Source organism: Acomys minous (genome assembly GCF_964271855.1).
Source record: "Acomys minous genome assembly, chromosome: 9".
In the NCBI taxonomy this organism is placed as follows: Eukaryota; Metazoa; Chordata; class Mammalia; order Rodentia; family Muridae; genus Acomys; species Acomys minous.
The window spans coordinates 77,280,208-77,299,104 of record NC_140490.1 but is presented as its reverse complement, the minus strand read 5'-3'; the positions used below and the strand labels follow the sequence as shown (position 1 = coordinate 77,299,104).

Below are 18,897 nucleotides of genomic sequence, written 5' to 3'. Positions count from 1 at the left end.
GGCGCTGATCATTCATCTCTCCGTAAGGGCAAAGTTTTAGCCAGTCAGTCATTCTGAACACAGATGTGGTTTCTCCAGTGACTGCTGAGTTTACAGTAGGAAGAAGATATGCTTGCACCTCATGGGCTGACACTCTGGAGCAGGACAGAGCGTTTCACAGGCCGGAGGGGGTGGAACTCAGATGAGCCGCACAGGCCCCGCCCCGCCCCGCCGCAGTTGGCCCGCCTTCTTTCTCTCATTGGCTGAGGTGCTCCACGCATCACGCTGGCGACCCCGGCGTGCCCTCCCGGCGGGGCGGGACTCTAGGCGCTCGAGGCGGGGCTTGTGCGCACGCGCAGAGGAGCGGGTCTGGGTCCGGGCGGGGGAGGAAGGGGTGGTGTTCCCGGTTTCCCGGGTTACCTGAGGGGGCGGGGGTGAGAGCTCGCGCTGGCCGGCAGCAGTGGATTCTCTTGCACCGGTGAGAGCCCGAGGCGGACCACAGAGCGGAGGTAAATATGACTGCAGGCTCCTTTAGAGGGTCGGGGGTCTCGACCTCAGCGGGGCATGGCGGGAAGGTGGCTGGCTTCCCGGGCGGGGTCGCGCCGAGCTGAGGGAACCGGTGGTGTCGGGAGCCCGGCCCGGCTGGGGCTCGCTCGCGCTCCGAGCTCTGCACGGCTCCTGACTGAGGCGGTCCCGGGCCCAAGGACTGTGGCCGCCGCGCGGACCTCATACTAACTTTACTTCTCGGCCGGCTGTCTCGGGCGGGCGGGTGCCCTCGGGGCGCTTCACCTCGGGGAGCGCTTGCCCGGGACCCCCCCCCCCGCTACCCTCAGGGTGTCTGGTCCTCTCCTGCAGGTGACAGCAGGAGCTGACAGGTTCCGGGCGTCCCACTTCGCGCCTCGGGCCCATCTGTCATCCTCACCCTGGTGTGCCTGAGTCCCCGCTATCCTCCCCTGCCCGTGTGACACCTGCTGCGGGATTCCGCACACTACCCTTGGTGGTTCGCGCGCATCTCTGGAGCAGTGACTGAGATGCTAATGAAATAGGGACTTGACCCAGGGAGACTCCTGCTGCCACCGGGCGGAGGCCGAGGGTTCATGATGGAGGGCTGGAGCTCAGGGTGTCAAGCAAAGCGTGCTCATCATCTAATCCTCAGAGGGATAAACAAAACAGCAAAACATCCTCGATGTTCAGCCGATCACACACCCAGGGACAGCTCTTGCTTGGTAGTTGATGGGGTGAGAAAAATTTTAAGGGTGTTGACTCATGTTGAGTACACATTTATGTTGAATTCTGGCCAGTGTTTCCTTAAGGATCGAATTCACTTTGCGTTTTCTCTAAGGGTTTGTTTAACAGATTGGTATGGCACATTGAATTGTGCTTTTAGTCCTGTATGTACTTGGCTGATCTGCCATTGCTTTTAATGTCCACACCTAGAAACCTTACTAATAAGGATGTTGACTCTTAGTGTTTACTAATGTAGTTAATTAGTAGGGGATATCTGTTTTTAAAGAGATTTGAAAGTAACTTTTCTGTTAATTGCTCTTTGCTGTCACCCACATTGATACTAACACGTACAGATATTGAAAGACTTTGGAAGAGAGAGGGCATAGGGGAAAATGAGTTTCTGTACTTTAATTTACCTTAAAATACTTCCTAGACTATAACTTGCATTTATAGCATATGTGTTAAGTAAAGATCTGTTAAGCACCTACTGTGGGCCAGGAGCTTTTTACAAACAGATAAATGCCCCTCCCTCTTGGGACACACATCCTACTGGAAGAACTGCAGATCGTAAATAAGCAGAACACGCACTTGTCAGATGATATTAAAGGGCCTAGAGAAAAAGCAGGGAGAAGACAGGGAGCCAGAAATGGGTTGCAATTTGATTAGAGGTAGTTAGGAAAGGCCTGCTGGAGAAGGTGACATTTGATCAACCGGAAGGAAGTGAGGGGTGATCCATGCGCTGTTCTGAGGGAAGGGTGTGCAATGAGAAAGCCGCTTGCAAAAAGCCCTGAGGCAATTGTGTGGAGACTGGAGTCTTAAGAGAGCTGAGAGGCTGGTCCAGCTGTGTTAGAGCCAGCTAAGAAAGAGTTGTAGAGGACCGACTGATTAGAAGGGTGAGAGATCAGATTGTGAAAGGCCTAATAAGCCTTTGTAGGGAGAGGAGTCCTCCTTTTTAGTAAAAAATGATAAAATCAAAATCGTTTTTCACCATGGGACTCGTTGGAAAATACACCACCTTTGGGGAAGGGGTTAGCAGGAGCAGAAACAGAGAGACCATGTGTGGGATATTGCCATAATGCTGTCCAGAAATGATGTAGGGATGGTAACTGCGGTGAGAGGTTATTGATTTCAGAATAGGTGTGTGTAGAGGTGTAGAGGACAGCAACACTTTTGTCTTTAGCAAGAATGATAGAATAGATAGGGACTAGGAGCTTTATGAGAAAAATAGGCTTGGGTGGGAAGCTAGGTTTCAGGAGATAAAATTAATCCTCCAAGTGGAGATTACTCATAGTAGACGTTAGTGACTTTGCATCGCAGAAACGTTTTATGTTGCCTTGACTATTCCAGGAGCTTAACAATTTTGCTCATAAATGGACAATTTTTACTTCATGCCTACTTTTTTGTTTGTTTTCTTCCAGTGTTAGTAACCAAACTGATACCTTGAGTATGCTGGGAAAGTTCACTCACTGAGCCCTTTCTCTGGCTCATTTATTTTCTTTTTAGTAATTTTGAACCAACTTAGTCATTTATGTTTCCAAATGTAGCTTTGGCTTTATTTGCTTATGTTTAGTCTATGTGTTTGTTAGTTTTAGTTGTAGAAAAAGCCATATAACACAGACCTTCAGCATATCTTTTGTAGCTATATTTAACTTAAATACCTTCATCTGATTTTTTTTTTCCGTGAATTATTTTTAGATACCTGCTAGAAAGAATTTAAGCCCCAGAAATGTTATCTAATGTGGCTTCTCTTGGCTATTTGTGAAATTACAATGTAAAAGATGTGAATTTTTAAATGCTTTTCTAATAAGTCAGTAACAAAGAGATTGTCTTAATACTTTTGTTTCATTACAGATGACTTGAAATAAATGGACCATCACATTTTAATGGAGACTTAAAAAAAAAATCAGAATATAAAGTATAAGACCATTATACTTTGATATGTAAAACTTGATGGAGCATCTCTGTAGTTCCAACTAATTGGGAGGCTGAAGCAGGAGAATCACATATTCAAGACCAGCTTGGACAGCTTAACAGCTTAGTGAGGCTGTGTCTCAAAAATGAAAAAACGGGGTTGAGGATGTTGCATGGTGGTAGGGTGTTTTGTTTGTCTGGCATGCATAGGGCTCTGGGTTTAATCTCCAGTACTATGAAAGAGAACAACAAGAACTAAAAATACTTGTAATTAGAAAACATCTGACTTTGGTCCTGAGATCTACACTTTATAATAAAGAGCCAGAAAATACCTACTATTTTTATAATGAAATTTCAGTGTATCTATCCTGAAAATATATACAACTGTCAGATTGTGAGTAATCATAAACTGATCTTGGAGTCAGTGAGGCAGCTATATTCTCATTGTTGCCTCTCATCAGTGGTTATCCCTGTGCCTCTTAATTCCCTTGGCCTTGTTTATAGTAACTGAGAGGGTTCTGATACACTTGGGAATTTTGAATTCTTACTAAGTGCTGGGGGAAAATAGAATAAGGAAAAAAAATACCTAGTAACATGAGATAGTCATGCCTAAAACCAATCATCTTGATTAGTCAAGAAAGAAATAAAATGATTGTCCAAAAGACTATTCATCATTCCATTCAAGGGTTAGGTCTTTGAAACAGAAACCCACAATAGATGAGGAAATGAGAGCTTGTAGCCATATTAAATAAAAGGAAAAATTAGGCCTTTAATACCAGCACTCCAGAGGCAGCAGAGGCAGGTGAATCTCTGTGAGTTCAAGGCCAGCCTGGTCTGCAAAGCGAGTCCAGGAAATTAGGGCTATTACACAGAGAAATCCTGCCTTGAAAAACAAACAAACAAAATGGAAAAAGTAGGTGAACAGTAGAGTTCTGCATACACTTAGACATGTTTATAAAACTGTTTCTACAGCTGGAGATATGGCTCAGAGGTTAAGGGCACTGACTGCTCTTCTAGAGGTCCTGAATTCAATTCCCAGCAACCACACCATCTATAATGTGATCTGATGCCCTCTTCTGGACTGTAGGTGTACATGCAGGCAGAGCTCTGTATACATAATAAATAAATAAATCTTAACAACATAATAATACATAAATGTTAAAAACAAACACCTCTGTTTCTACCAATCTTTGAAAAGTAAAGAGCCATTTGTATAGTGGATTACTAATTAGTAATTGAGGAATGGACTATATGATTATACAACATAATTATGCTACGTGCAGAATGCCAGACACCCCCAAGATATATATGTATGCTTGGACACACACAATCACAATCCAACCAAAACTACTATGTACTTACTTTGTAGTTCCATCTAGAAAGTGTGCTCTTATCTGTAGTGGCAGAAAGCATATCAGTGGTGGGCTGGGTATTGATAAAGTAAAGGGAGCGGCCCAGAGGGAGGGATAACAAGGATGTACTGGGAGTGATAGACAGGTTTCACTGTCTTGATTATGACAACATATGTGTACATATATGTTGAAACTGAACAAATTATCTACTTTAAAGAGTACAAGTGTGTTATATGTCCTCCATATCTACCTTTAAATAAATGGTATTTAAAAGTAGCTCAAGCTTTAAAAGACAGGACTCTGAGGTACATATTACCAAATGAAAGAAACCAGTCTGAAAAAATTGTACTTTATTATTACAACTATGAGACAGTCTGGAAAAAGCAAAGCAAAACTCTGGAGAGAGGAGATCAGAATTTGAAGAAAGGGAAGAATAAATGGGCAGAGAACACAGGATTTTTAGGGCAGCACAGTACTGCAATGGTGGATATATATCATACGTTTGTCAAAACCGGTTGTATGTACAACTGTGAGTTTTAATGTAAACCATGGCTTTGGGATGAGAATAATCTGTCAATATAAGTTCAGTAGTAACAAATGTACCTCTGATGTGTAGTGTTTATAGCCAGAGAGGCCGTGCATGTGTGGAGACAGCTATGTATGCTTTCTTCCATTTGATTTTGAGGAGAACCTAAAACTACTCTATAAAAGACAGTTCATATTTAAAGAGAGTAGATTTTTGCCAGAAACTTGAAAGTTGCCGTTTTGTTTGTTTATGCATTTGTTTTGAGCCCAGGCTGCCTGCGATTTGTGATCCTTCTTCCTTGAGTGCTGAAATGAAACGTGTACCATCCTGCCCAGCAAGAATTGTGTATTTTACATTTCAGAATTGAAGAATTAGAGGGGTGAATCTGAGAAATTGCTTGACACCGAGTCTCAGAAAAATTCTAAGTCAGATTGCCAAGTGCTTCATGATTCATGATAAGAAAAGAAACTATTGATTACTAAGACCCATCCATATTTCAACAAGTTAGTGATCTAACTTTATACGCACTTTGCCAAAGATAGCATAATAACAGCATGCTCTTTTTGTATCATTTCACTATGTGTAGAACACACACTCAGTATTTTATTTAATCTTCAAAAGCCACTCTTCCCTGAATTAGTTTAAGATGGGAAAAGTGTCAGCAATAGCAGCAATAGCCTAAGAAATGGGCTAAAGGAAAGAGGAGTAAAAACAGGATTTATAGAGTCTGAACTGGGTGAATAGTGATGCTGATTGTTTTTAATTTTTAAAATACAGGAAAAGAAAATGAAAGACATCAATTTTCAGTTTGGGGAATGTAGTTGTTTAATTTCTTTTAGTGAACCAAGTTGTATAAAAAATTAAGTCAAATTATATAAAGACATCTTTATTCAGTAAATATAGTCTCTCAGATACTTTTGAAGAGGAGACAGTATATGGAAGTTTGAACTGGGAGATGTGATTGGCTGAAGGTGTGTTTTTCTTTTTTTAAAAAATATCTTTTTCTATTAATTCATTCATATTACATCTCAGTTGTTATCCTATCCCTTGTATCCTCCCATTCCTCCCTCCCTCCTGCTTACCTCCTACTTCCCTCCCCTATGACTGTGACTGGGGGGGGAGGGGGCTCCTCCCCCTGACCGGTGGATTTGGGCCCATGGGTTCTGCTCAAACTATGGCACCAGCCAAGGACAATACATGCAGTAACTTTGAACCTCAAACCAGATCTAACCAATGGATGGGGCAGTCTCCACAGTTGAGTGGGGAGGGGAGCATGGGGACTGACTTTCATACGAACTCGGGTGCACCATATTTGACCATGCCCCATTGAAGGGGAAACCTGGTGTCCCTCAAAGGAAGGATAGCAGGCTACCAAGAAGAGACTTGATACCCTATGAGGTGTCTTTTTCTTTAAGGAGTGAAGTCAAAGATACTTGCATGGATTGAGGGACAGGAACATCCTATAAGAGAAAGATGGTAATTGATTAATTTAATGTAATATGAGAGAAAGTAGAGGGGTGGACCCAGGAGCAGAGGTGAAAAGGGTTACTCAGAAGAACAGCAATGCATCTTCTGTTTGCAAAAGAAAAGGAAATAAGGGAGTGAGTGGGTTGAGGTGCAGCTGAACATCCAGGATGGTGCTTCTTTTCTCTATGAAGCAAGATTATGTGCTGAGACAGAAAGAAAAACGTGAGCTGGGGTATGCTTGGGGAAGCATTTTAAACCTAGTGTATTGGATTTCTTCTTTTGTGGCTGATTGATTCCAGAAAAAGAGCTCTTGTGTGGAGATGAAACTTAAACAGTAACCAGTGACCTAATTACTAAATACTGATGAATATTTTCCCGAGATATGAAATCACAAATTCACAGACGTTATCAGAATAGTTAAGTAGTTTTCTCCGTGACCCATTTGCTTAGGTGAAAAAACAAGTGTGGTAAACTGACCCTGGATGAGAATAGGAAGGAAAGGTTTAATGAAGAACCTAGGCAGAAGGGTGGTATGACACCAAGGAGTGCAGGGTGGCAGTGAGGTCACTGTTCAAGGGATGAGCCACAGAGCTCCTACTCAGGAAGGAAAGCCAAGCCAACGTGAGGCTGATACACTTGGAGAATGGAGAAGGTGAAGAATCTTAGCAAAAAAAGAATTTATGAGCAGGATTTATGGTAGTAATGCAATACAAAAGATGGGGTGGGAAGACACATATAGGAAAATTCTAAATTTGAAATTTTGGAGTTGGGGCAATTTTAAGTAATAAGGGTTAAAATACAGCTGCTGCTGGGCAGCCAGTCTTAATAGTGCTAATCACAATAATAGCAATGCTAGTGCTGGTCAGTAGCCTTCACCAAGGTACAAACTGGGGAGTGCCTGAGTCTGTCTAGTTTGAAAATTCTTGTGACCAACTGTTAAGCCATGCTGACCCGCAAAGCAGGAACCATGGAAAATAAAGGTTAACATTTAAGTCTAGTATATTAGGATTACTTGTTCATATAGATAATGAACCCCAGAAGATCAGCTCCTGTGGAGAGCATATAACATTGTTTGTAATAAATGATAATGATGCTGGGTGTGGTGGTGCACTCCTTTAATTCTAGCACTTGGGAAGTCAGAGGCAGGTGGATTGCTGTGGGTTCGAGGCCATGCAAGGCTACACAGAGAAACTCTGTCTCCAAAAAACCAAAAATAAAAGGATTGGTAATGACCTACTCCTTGGCCTGTAGGCAACAACTGTAACTGTAACTCTGAAAATAGAAAAAATAAAGCACTGTGGTGGGAAGCCAGGTGAACACTGACTTTTCTTCCCAGGCTGAGATCTTGATAAAATGATCTTCGTAGAGAAGAGGAAGTGAAGGTGGAGAAGCTTCTAAGCAACAGAAGTAGGGTTCAGAAAGGGAGTAAAGAACACAGGGAAGGTGCTGAGGAGATGACTCAGTCCGCAAAATGTCTGCCTCATGCGTGAAGCCCTGATTTTGATCCCCAGAAGCAATGTAAAAATGGTGACCCTAGTAGCACGCACTTGAAAGCCCAGCTCTGGGAAGGCAGAGGCAAGAGGATCCCCGGTCTTGTTCAGTTTAACGTAATTGGTGAGCTACAGGGCCCTGAGAGACCCTGTCTCAAAAAAGATTTTTTGAGCTTCTGAGGATGACACTCGAGGTCATGCACACATATACATGTATATCTGCATATGCACATGCTCTTACAAATAAAACAACAAAAAATTTAGGGAGGATTTAACCTAGTGGGTACAAAACCTCAGAGGGATGGGTGAGTATGTAAGGCAACCATACAGTTTGTGGGCCAGTGGTATTTTGAGAACAAAAGAGTGTCACTAATAGTTACTTTTGGACAACAGACATAAGCCAGTACTATGCTGGGAAAATAGAGAGGTATTTGGTCACCTCGGTATAGGTAAGCAGAGGCGCTACATTGGAAAAGGGTAGATACTGAGAATTAGTGCACTGAGTCTTTTATTAGAAGCGCTTGTAGGGTACCAATTTAAGATTATTTTCAGTAGTGCCATGAAACTGTCCTGAAACTTTCTGTCTATATCTTATATAAGAAAGTCTGTACCCATCTTTGTATGAGCATTTAGGAAGTCATTAAACATATAGGTGATAGGTGAAACTTAAGAAGTGTCTGGGTTCATAAAAGGAGAGCACAAAAAAAGTGAAGTGAGGAGGAAGAGAGAATCCAGAATCTCATCAACATGAGAAGAAGAATCCAGTCACAGAGACTAGACAGTAATCAGAAGAGGAACTTACAAAATATATGTGTGTAGTATATATGTGATCCATAAGTCAAAAGAGAAGAGAGGGCTTAGAACAGATCGCTTATCATATGCTTTGTATTTCACAGGCAGGTCTGATCAGATACGTACTGGAATGTGCTTGTTGGGATGGATTTGGCAATTACAAGGCTAGTGTTGCTCTTGGCCTGAGTGTTTTCAATAGAGAACTATGAGCAGCAGCCAGGCTGCAATGCGCTGGGCAGAGGTGAAGTGTGCTTCCATTATAGATGACTTTTGAGTAATCCTGAAAGAGTAGGTGCCAAGGCGTATCTCCTCTGTTTTAAATGCAAGCAGTGAAGAAGCTAGTGGAGATGAGGGGTTAAAAACTGAGGGAACTGGGAGAACGTCAAGTCAGAAAGTGTTGATGTTATAGTAAAGGCAAGAGTAAGAGGGAAGTATGTTTTGTTGTTTGGGGCTTTTTTGAGATAGTGTTTTACTTTGTAGCCCAGGCTAACCTCAAACTCACAATCCCACTTGCTTAGCCTCTTCTGAGATTCACTGCACCCAGCTGGAAAGATATTTATTTATTTTAAAAAAGATTTAAATATGTACGTGTGCTGGGAACCAAACTTGAGTTCTCTGTAAGAGTAACAAGTGCTCTTAACTGCTGAGCCATCTCTCTGTATCCTGGGAGATGTGTTTTAAATAAACAAGACAAATTTATCAATTAAAAGTGTCAAATACTTCAATGGGTTAGTAGTATTTAGTTTATACCCAGTCTACAACTCTGTTTTCTCTGTGCTGTTTATAGAATGGTTAGCCCTAAGCTACCCACAAGTTTGTTGGGATGTTTGCTATTTTCTGGGGCTATTTTTTCTTTATACTTACACTCTTTATACTCTTTTTTTTAAAGTTAGCTGTTTTTGTACATTGGAAATGGTTTTTTTATTAGGTATAGTAATCTGAGCCAGGTGTGGTGATGCACACCTTTAAACCCAACACTCAGGCTTCCTACCACAGTGCTTTATTTTTTCTATTTTCACAGTTACAGTTACAGTTGTTGCCTACTGGCCAAAGAGTAGGTCATTACCAGGCAGATCTTTGTGAGTTCAAGGCCAGTCTGGTCTACAAAGCAAGTCCAGGACAGCCAAGGCTACACAGAGAAACCCTGTCTCAAAAATCAAAAAACCAAATAAACAACAACAAAAAAGTATAGTAATTTGTGTTTTCTTACCACAAAGAGAATTAAATCTGTATGCTTTTTAAGGTATTATGAACTTTTAAAAAGCAATAATAATATATTATTTTTCCTTTTCTTTAACATTGGTCTGGTCAAATGTGTCTTGTTGCAGTTTTTATTAGTTCCATTGTTGTCTTCACCACTTAGAAGGGCAGTAGTCATAGTTACAGTGATTGTATTGGAGCAGCAGTGCTATTTGGATGAGTGTGAAATTAAAGCAGTGGTGCCTCTTTGAAAGGGTAGCAAAACATATTTATCACTTCATAAAATGCATTCAGTGTTGTAACCTCTGGTTGGTTATTCATCCATTGAAGTGTGGCCAGTGCAAGATTGTACTGGTGTAACTTGTAGGGCAGCTATGGATGTCCATCAGCTCCCTCATTACCGTGCTTTCTATATTTGATTTTTGGACTTCACTGCATTTTGACTCGTGTGTGTGTGTGTGTGTGTGTGTGTGTGTGTGTGTGTGTGTGTGTGTAGGCCAGAGGACTTTCTTTAGGTGAGTTCTACCTTTTATTTAAATCTCCCAGTGGCCTGGAACTAGCTGATTAGGCCAGGTCATTGGGACAGTGGACCCAAGGGATCCATTTGTCTATACCTTCCGAGTGCTGGGATTACCTGGATGCACCACCATGCCCAGGTTATTTTTTGTTTTTAAACATTGGTTCTGAAAATCATACTGAGGTCCTCATGTTTGCAAAGGAAGCACTTTGCTGCCCAAGCTGTTTCTACAGCCTAGCCTGATCTTTTACATGTATGTGTGTGTGTGTGTGTGTGTGTGTGTGTGTGTGTGTGTGTGTGTGTGTGTAGGGGTTGCACCTGGGGTCTTATGAATGCCAAGCAAGGGTTCTGACATTGAGCTATATCGTCAGTCTTGATCTGGAATTTCTTTAAGATTAAAGTGCTTTGTTGCTTTCTGAATTTCTTCTCAATGGTACTTCCAAATATAATAATGCTGATAATTATTCTTGCATTCTTTCCTGTTAGCTTTATTTAAATATTTTGGAGACTATTTTTAAAGTAATTTGTTTCAAGTTACTGGCATAATCTCTATTTCTTATATTTTTACATTCATTATTTATGTGTGTCTGAGAAAAAATATTTCTGTGTGTCTGTGTAGTATGAGCCATGGAGGTCAGAGAACAACTTTCAGGAGTGTGTTCTTTCCTTCCACCATCTATGTCCTGGGGATTGAACTCAAGTTGTCAGGTTTTGTAGCAAGCACTTTCAGCCACTGAACCATCTCACTGGTTTATTTTGATTTTTTAATATTTATTTTGCTTGTATGTATGTGAGCCGGAGTCAATGTAAGTACAACACATATGTAATAGTGCCCACAAGATCAGAATAGGATGTTAGGTCCCCTGGAGCTGGAGTGAAAGGCCATGGTAAGCTTCCTGATGTGGATACTAGCACCTGAAGCTGGGCCTTTATAAGAGCAGCAAGTGCTCTCAACTCCCGGCATGTCTTCCCAGCTCCACTCCTTTTTTTTTTAATCATGTTTTAAATGCTATTTTGACAAAACCTGATTATACTCACATTAAGGAGACATTTGAAATATGTAATTAGAATTGTAAGTGGATCTTCATGCTTGCTATATTTTCTCATAGTGTATTATTATGAAAGTTCACACTCCAAAGAGACATTTAGAAGTTATCTAGTTTTTATGGCACCAACCAAGGACAATACGTGCAGTAAACATCGAACCCCTCCCCAGATCTAGCCAATGGACAGGACATTCTCCACAGTTGAGTGGAGAGTGGGGTCTGACTTTCACATGAACTCTGGTGCCCCATATTTGACCATGTCCCCTGGATGGGGAGATCTGGTGGCACTCAGAGGAAGGATACCAGGCTACCAAGAAGAGACTTGATACCCTATGAGGTCCCCCTCAGTCACAGTCATAGGGGAGGGGAGTAAGGTGAAAGTGGGAAGGAGGGAGGAATGGGAGGATAAAGGGGATGGGATAACAATTGAGATGTAATATGAATCTTATCAATAAAAAAGAAGTTATCTAGTTTTTACTTTTCTGAATGTAAGGATAATAGGGACAGGCTGGGCATAGTGGTACACATCTAGTACTGGGGACTCAGGAGGCTAGGGCAGGAAGATCCTCAGTTTACAGTGACCTCAACTGATTAGCTAGCTGACAAATGACAAACTAATAACAAACCAACAGTTGAAAAGTAGTGGGTGTGGGGTTATAAAGATTTGAGGAGAAACAGAAGCTTAAAAAATCTTTAATTTTAGTCTCACATTCCATCTACTATACTGTCAACACTCTGAACATTTTAGTGTGGCTTAGGAATGCAATTCTATAGCCCAAATATATCTGGGTACCATAGGAACTTATAGCGATTGGCTTCCAGCATGTAATTCATGTATAACTTTAACTATTTTTCTTTATGTGTCTGTGCCTATTTTATCATTATTTCTTTTGGGAAGGTGTCTCACTAGCCCTGGCTAGCCTAGAATTCACTGAGCTTGAACTTGAGGCATATCTTGTGTTTTAACCTCTCAAGTGCTAGAATTACACATGTGTGGCACCATGCTGAGCTTGCCCATTCATTTTCTCAACACAATGATAGAAACCAACTGTGATGATGTTCAGTGTGGTGGGAGAAAAAGTGTTGCTTATATTTAAAACTCTTTTCTCAGAAAATGTTTATTTCTTTCTTGCTTTAGTTCTCCCAGACCCTGAGTTCATCTCCCCCAACTCGCCCTGCTGGTTAGAGGTCAGCTTGGTTTGACTCTACTCTTACCTTTCTTGGAGTGAAATATAACAGGAAACACATTTTTTTCTATTGGGATGCACCGACTAAATGCATCTTAAAAAAAAAAAAAAGAGTAGCTAGTTGTATTGTCTGTGTACATATTACCGAAGACTAAGAGGAAACTGCTGTCTGACCTTCCAAGGTGTAGTCTAGGTTGGCTTCAGTCTCATCATGGTCATCCCGTATGGCTTTCCAAGAGCTGAAATTATAAGTTTGAGCCTCTCTACCTTGCTTGCATGGTATCTTTTTTTTTTTTTTTTGAGAATTATTATGCTCTCACTTTTTTATTGTTTTTATATTTATATCACAGTGTATTGATAAATTTCTTTTTCTTTTTTTTTACACAAACTACATACAGCTTACCCCAAATAAAGGCTGTGTTCAATCTTTTCACAAATGCTTTACTGTAAGAAAGCTCAGGAAGAGGAAGTCAGCACCCAGCGCATCAGAGCTGGTAAGTAGTGATGTAGAAGTGAACCAGCAAGCTACAAGAGACAATTGCCAAGGCCTAGATGAACACTGTCTGGTTCCTCTTCTGAGTGACCGGCCACAAACTGGAATAGGAATGAGGAAGGAAAGAGTGGTTTGCTGAGATCAGTCAGTATACTTCAGAAAGATTGGTGAGCCTGACTCCTGTCTCTGACACTTTGAAGCTCTGTGAGCTTGGACAGCTGCCTGGCCTTACTGTGCTTCTGTGTCCAATATGTGTAACAAATAAGGGCAGTCATGGTACTTATGAAATAGTTATAGGGAGTAAACCTGTGCAGTGTGCTTGCAGTAGCATCAGATGCATAGTAGATCAATCAGTGTAGGTGTTAGCCAGCTCCTCCTCCTCATTACCATTATTCTGTAAAAACCTCAAGGTCTGTCTTGAGGTTAGATGAGCTAATCAGTTTAAAATTCCTATCTATTCCTCTCAGGAAGCCAAAGGAGATTTGCTCAGGTGGGCCTTCATTGTTCCATTGTGTGTAGCTTCACTTAAACCATCTTTTATGGGACTCAGGGTCAAATACAGGTTTTACCTGAGGGATCTGGTTACCCAATTCATTTGTTTTAGGAAAACAAACTACTTGTGGAAAGGTTTAAGTCTGATGCACTTTGATGACTTCCTCTGAATTTCTATTAAAGTTCTGCCTTGCTGACATGGCCTGGGCTTTATTTATTTCCTAACCAATTTTGCCATATGAGGGCCCAGGGTGATCAAAATGGTAACTAACCGTAACCGGCATAGAGTGTGCCAGCTAGTACTTTATGAACTTAGAGAGATGAGAGGGAAATTGTCATCATTGCTTGTTGACTCCCTGACATATGGAAGGAAAATAAAATTTAGGGACTGTTGCTTTTTTAGATTTCTGCCCTCTTCACAGACATTATTTTAAATATATTTAGTTTTAGTGGGGTTTTCTGTTTGTTTGTTTGCTTGTATATTTTGGTTTTTGGTTTTTCAAGACAGGGTTTCTCTGTGTATCCTTGGCTGTCCTAGACTCACATTGTAGACCAGGCTGGCTTCGAACTCACAGCAATCCCCCTGCCTCTGCCTCCCAAGTGCTGGGATTAAAGGCATGTGCAACCACCGCCCGGCCTAGTTTAAGTGTTCTTTATTTGAACAGCCCACACAGTTCCACATAACTTGAAAATATTTTATTAAACACATTCATCTAGTTTGACTTAGTTCAAATGCACAATATAGAGTAAAATATAGGAGCATTTCTTTCCCTTTTCACTTCTTGAGAATTACAAATGTGGAGCATCTAGATCATAGCTAACTTTTACAAAGCCCTGTGATACTGAAATTGCAGTAAATTCTTTCTGGAAGGAGTAGCCTCCTCTTGGGTCATTTACTTGTTTGTATAAAAGAAAACATAAGGGAAGTAATAACATTTTTCTGGGGTGGGGGGAGAGAGAGACAGACAGACAGAAAGGGAGAGAGAGAGAGAGAGAGAGAGAGAGAGAGAGAGAGAGAGAGAGAGAGAGAGAGAGAGAAGAGAGAAGAGAGAGAAAGAGACAGACAGAGAGAGAGACAGACAGAGAGTGAGAGTGAGAGAGAGAGAGAGAGAGAGAGAGAGAGAGAGAGAGAGAGAGAGAGAGATTGAAAGGACAGCAGGAAACTTCTGGTGCTTAGGATCAGATGTAGATGTATATGTCTAGCTATACATTGGTCTAGATCTGGCCACTAGACTGCTTGAACAGGTAGCATTCTGAAAGATATGGCTTAGCTATGAGAAGTCTCTCCAAAATTCAAGCAATATCAGGAAAAACATGAGATAAGAAGCTGTAGATCCAGCTTTTAAATTCAGCCTGAGTCTTAGGAACACAGAAAAACTGTATATAAATTCTTTACCAGAATGTAACATAAATTGCCTCTAATCTAGTTTTCCACAGAGTCTTCATTCTGATTTGGAAGCTCATGAGCTTGGCCCTCACTGTTGCATTCTTGTTGGTACTCGGCTTCTGAGCCCCTACCAGAGCAACTGTCATTCTAGATCTTTTCTAACCTACAGCTCCTAACATTTCCAGTTCTCATAAATCAGTCCCAAAGGCTTAAGAGCCACATGACTGGGCTTAAACACAACAAAAACTCCACTTCACTGCTATCAGTTTTTTTCTGTGTGTGTTAATTAGTTTCTTAGAACTGTGACCAAAATACCCAAGAGAAAAACTAAAGGAGGAAAGATTTTGGCTCACAGACTCAGAGTGTTTAATCTATCACTGCATGGTTCTTTGTGCTTGATCATGTCAGCAGCAGTATTTGACAGAGGAGATAGAGAAATTGGTAGCTAGATTATCATCATAAAATAGATTTTAAAAAGCTGCTTATATTAACAAAATTTTGTAAATGTTTCTAATGTGCGTTCTGTCTTAAACTGGTTGGAAATCTGATGGCTGCTAGTACATCAAGTATTGATCATAAAGATTAGTACAGTGCATATATCAACAAGCACTCTTGCTTATATGACCTAATTTAATTGATATGCTTTAACTGAATTATTTTTCAGGAAGTTTGGGCTGGGGAGATGGATCATTGGGTAGCGCTTTTGTTCGGAAAGCCTGAGGATCAGCTTTTAGATCCCTGGTCCCTAAATAAAGAAGCAGTCATGGCAGTACATCCTTTAATCCCAGCACTGGTGAGAGGGATCTGAGACAGGAGGATGGCCATCAAGACTAGCTAGTTGATGAGATGCAGGTCCAGAGAGAGGTGAGAGGGAAGACGAGAAGAAAGGGAGAAAGGGGAAGAACAGGAAATGGGGGGAAGACGTAAGGAAGGGAGAGGAGAAGAGGCAAAGACACTGTCTCGAAAAATAAGGCAGAGAGCAATAGAGTAAGACACCTGATGTTGGCCTCTGACTTCCACAAGCATGCACATGTGGAAAAAACAAATTTCACACAAATAATAAATACTTGTCGTTCAGGAGGCAGCCCTGGCTGTGACTTGAACAAAACAGTTGAGAATATCATTCTTGAACTGCCTTAGTTCTTGGCTACTGTCTGATAAGTTTGCCATATCTGCATCGTCTAGCCCTCTCTCCTTTGGCATCAGACAGTGATGTGATGCTTCTTGCTGTCTGCCCCTAGCCTGACTCCTTTACCTGTACTCTTAACCCAATTATCATTTACTTTCTCTGAGTTTTGTCCTTTACTCATTCCTTCTCTTGCTCCTATCTTTGGTAGTTTCCCCTTGTGGACACATTGGTGTGCCAATACATTGGCTGTTTGGAGGGAAAATAAAATAAATAAGCAAGATCCTAATATGGGCTGGTGGGATAGATCAGTAGGAGAATTCTGGTGGCTTTGAGTTCAATCTCCAGAACCCATGTAAAGGTAGATAGAGAGAACCAATTCTACAAAGTTGTCCTCTGATTTCATACACATGTCCCACCTTCTGTTATTTATGCGTATGTGTTGTTTTAAAAGAAAATCCTAATGATTCTATTTTACCAATAAAGACTCAGGAGCCAGATGCTGGGTTGAAAACCTCCTGGCTCAGAGAGGCAGAGAAAACATCAGGTGATCTTCCTATTCAGCTCACATCCAGATGGAAAAGGCCCAAAAGACTCACTAGCTTAGCTCACAGCCCAGGAGGAAAAGGCCATAAAACCCAAGGCCGAAGGCTTGCTAGCTCAAAGCTCAAAGGCCCAAAAGGCCAAGGAGCTCAAGAGCTCAAGAGCTAAAAAACTAAAAGCCCCTTTTACTTCTATAGCCTGTCATAAATACCCCTCAACTCAAAGTCCCTCTTATTCCTTAATCCCTGTCAGCTGGTTTCTTGCTCTGCCTCTTGACCTAAGGTTAACTTTATTAAATCCTATATACAGAAAGCTCTTGGATTAAAGGTGTATGTTAGGGCACAACCACAAGAAACAGGAATTTACAGTTAACAATCTCAAGGACCACAATGGGATCAAATATCCTGCAATGCACATGCACAGTGATTAAACAAAATTTAGAGACCCTGTATAATATCGATTGCTTTTCATGGTGTAAATATTCTTACTATGACTGAACTACCTGGGAGAAGGGCCAGGCAGAGCCAGTTAGAGATATGTAGCTATACCACCAGCCTGTTTCATCCTTAGAACCTAAAAATATGACTAGGTTGCCAGAAGTTTTAAAACAAAAATGAGAACCAAGTGTTTTAAAAATATAACAAACATCTTTCTTGACCTGTGGCTTCTCTCTGTAGCATCCTTCTGTATCTTCTTCCCTGGTCTTGTTTTCTCAAGGAAGTGATCTGTACTTCACTATTTCTTGATTCCACCCTGTGCTGGAAACTGGATAGAGTTGGCATGATTGTTTTAAGAAGTTCCAGGATTGAAATGCATGGCATAGTGAATTTAGTTTTAGTAAAGAAGTTCATTCCTGGCCTAATAGACCGAGTTGCAGCTTACCTACCAAGTGTGTTTTTGCCTGGCAGCCTTTCTGCACACATGCCTTAGCTCTTCTGCTGTTTGATGTTCAAGTGGCAACATCAGCAGGTCAGGCATCTATTGAGAGAGTTTTCCTGACTCCCCTTCTTTTCCCAATCTAATCTATCATCAAAATTATGCCCTTATAACCTCCTAAATAGAAATATATTAAAATTGTACTCTTCTATTATTGCTTAGGAAAAAGGCCTCATCTTTTACTTGAAATATCACAGCAGTCTCCAAATTAGTTTACATGATGCTAGATTTTTTTTCTTGAAGTCTTGCTTCCATTTTGCTACAAGAATGATCTATCTGAATAACACTGACTGTATTACTCATATTTAAAATTAGTCCTGGCTTTCTATCAGGCCTGTTCATCAAAATCTCTTAGGAAGCTTGTTAAATATGTTGATGTTGGGCTGTCTTCAGGTTAGGGGATTAGAGTCTTTGAAGGTGGAAACATGGGAAAGTCTATAGATGATTCTGAGACCCACTAGCCAGTAGATTAAGTTCTTGGTATAATGTCAAAAGTCTCTCCCATTTTGGTTTTCACCTACCACTCCATTTTCATTTTTCCTGTATCTTTTATTACAATTATGATACTAAACTTAGTGTAATATCCTCAGTGACTTAACTGGAACTGCTCTTTTTGTCTGTAATATTTTTCTTCCCCACTTTCTCCCATTATTTGTCCCTCTTATACTCAAAGATACTTTAGATTAAAGATTACTTTTTCCAGGAAGTTTCCTGGACTCAGACTTGGGTCAGGTTCCCTTAGCATATGCAGGGTCCTCTATCCTGGCTTTCATTTGTCACTGTATTGTGAGCTTTTTTGATGTAAAGACTGAGATTTTTTTAGTGTATTTGTTTTGAATTCCTTTTTACATGTTTTTAAAGAATACATTTATTTATATATTTGTATATGTTCTCTATGTGCATCCAAAGGCACATGCATACAAGTCAGAAGACAATTTGCTGGAGTCAGTTCCTTCCTTTCACCTTGTGAATTCTTGGAATCAAACTTAGGTGGTCAGGTGTGGTATAGCAAGCACCTTTACCTACTGAGCCATTTTTCTGACTCAGTGTTTTGTATTCTTAATTCAGTACCAACTAGATGTTCTGTAGTTAGAAACAGGAAGAACATGGAACCAGGCTGGTGTGTTAAATTAGTTCTTGTCATTGACAAATGAAAGAAATATTTTAAAAGGAGAAAATACTTATTTGGGTTTGTGGCTTTTGAGGTTTGAATTGATGGTTATCTG

General features: G+C 40.9%; 1 protein-coding gene across 8 annotated transcripts in view; it reads left to right on the top strand.

Moving 5' to 3' along the window:
- Positions 1-343: 343 nt before the first annotated feature.
- The window catches only part of LYST (lysosomal trafficking regulator), a 158,298-nt gene continuing 139,744 nt past the window's right edge, over positions 344-18,897 (top strand). For 4 of the 8 annotated variants that reach the window (XM_084794150.1, XM_084794154.1, XM_084794148.1 and 1 more), the window contains exons 1-2: positions 345-488; positions 13,093-13,188. The gene's annotated coding sequence lies outside the window, so the exon portion shown is untranslated. Of the gene's footprint in view, positions 489-13,092; positions 13,189-18,897 lie in introns of all 8 variants that reach the window. The other 4 variants (XM_084794153.1, XM_084794152.1, XM_084794151.1 and 1 more) reach the window with 3 other exon arrangements.